Source organism: Dendrobium catenatum, unplaced genomic scaffold (assembly GCF_001605985.2).
Source record: "Dendrobium catenatum unplaced genomic scaffold, ASM160598v2 fragScaff_scaffold_1448, whole genome shotgun sequence".
NCBI lineage: Eukaryota > Viridiplantae > Streptophyta > Magnoliopsida > Asparagales > Orchidaceae > Dendrobium > Dendrobium catenatum.
The window spans coordinates 545,229-547,401 of record NW_021319910.1 but is presented as its reverse complement, the minus strand read 5'-3'; positions in this window follow the sequence as shown (position 1 = coordinate 547,401).

Genomic DNA, 2,173 nt, shown 5'->3' with positions numbered 1-2,173 from the left:
ATCAACAACAAACTTATCGACCGAAATATTTGAAATGATTGTAAATGAAACGGTAACAAAGCTTAAACCTCAGGCTATTATAGATAAATGAATTATTAAATTACTAAATTAGTCAGTACTCAGTACTACCGTCAACATTCCTTGTTGGTCTGCACGTAGAAGCATATATATCATAACAATGGCTCATAATGTAAATAAAAACTGCAGCATCAAATGTCCGGAAATGTAAAACTTTGTTATACAAAGAAAAACAGATAAAACACAAATCAGACAGTTTATTACAAAATATTTAGGGATAAGACCTTTATTGCAACGTTTTTGCAGAACCCAAAGATCAAACTTTAAATCTTTGAAGCAAATATCATACAAATATATGGCACAAAATAAAATTCAACAAGCAGATGTGGAACAAACATATAGAATTACAACAAATACAATAAGATAATCAGTAAGAGGGTATGGAGGAGAATCTGTAACCTGGGGCACCTCTCCAAGCGTAATATGCAACCCTAGTCTCATAAAATCCTGCAGCAAAAATTATATAGAACTTTATGGTTAAAGTGGAGGAGATGATAGTTATAGGTTTCGTTTGGGACGGTTTTCTTACTGCTACTTAAAGCGGTTTTTTAATTAAAAAATTAAATTTTTTTATACTAGAAAGCAGCTTTAAAAAGCAGTAAAAAAGTCATCCCAAATAAATCAATAATGTGGCGGTCATGGACACAAGTTTACTAATCATGACTAAAAGCTTGCTTTTTATAAACCCCAACCATGAAGCGAGCATGGCAGATAAAGGTTTTGTTTGGGACGGTTTCTTAAAACAACTTTTTAGTATAAAAAGTTTAATTTTTGACTACAAAGTAACTTTAAAAAGCAGTAAAAAAACAATCCCAAACGAAGCCAAAGCTAAAAAAGTATTTGCAGCATTTAGAACTATTTGGTTACCAACATTCAAAAACATGCTCTTAAGAATAAAAAGTAAGGTAAGATTATATGCTTGGCATACAGGACAGTAAGGTAGCTGCTCAAAAACCTAATTCTAGAGCTTGGAATGGAGGATCACACAAGCCTAGGGTTATGTAATGAAAGTAGATCACACAAAAAAAAAAAAATTAGAATTCGCAAATCAAAAACTATCTAATACACAAATCTTTACTTTCTTTAAGTGCAAACTCAAAATACCTAAAAGCTAATCCAAAATGATGATGTAATGATTGATTAAATTCAAATTAAAAAACAAGAAGTCCAAAACATGAAAAATCAAGAAGCAAATATTTTTTTTTCACTGCAATTAAAAACTGAATTGTGGCACATTTGACTTAAATTATGCATATAGTATAAACTAATCTAATTCTAGATTTACCAAATAAGCTTCTTAAACCTTTGCGAGTAAAAAATAATTATCACGTAGTACTCGCATAATATTTTAATAATTTTAAGTTCCTAATTCTAACAGTTATGGCCTTAATAATATCCTACTTTTCTGTGATAGATTCTATGTGCTAAACCTATCATATTTATGTATCATCCAATATTTTTTATTACTAATAATCATTTTCACATCCATTAACATTACATTTCAACTTCAAATCCAAAAGCCCAAGCGCAAGTTTAACATATTGCATTCATCCATTCATCTATAAAATATACAGTCCCTTATTTTCTAAAATCTTTTCTCCATTTTATCCCCTTTCATTTCAAAAACATTGACTACGGGTATAACTAAGCTCATTCGTCTCATAAGCGAGCTCAATAAATGAAACATAAGTGACAATTACCAAGTTAGTCTCAACTTAATTCATTAGCTCATGAGAATGAGCTCGTATAATATGCTACATTTAATACTCAAATTAACAGATTTCAAATGCAAAATTATAGAGAAAACATAAAAAACCGTACTTTTCCCTCATTTTTTCCAATACTTTTGCTGTGAAAATTTCTAATTCAATTTCATGTTCTTAATTTATTGAGAAGATAAGCCAGCAAAAGAATCATGATAGAGCTCAAGCTTGAACTTGGTATGGCTAAACCTCAAGCTCGATTATTGAATCTTCTGAAAATTTCTAGAATGATCCACTCATTTTTCTTCTTATTCTTTCAAGTTATCTCAATCTACCCGCTTTACAAATTCAGGTGCATCTCCCTAAAGATGAAAATATGTTCATCCGAACTA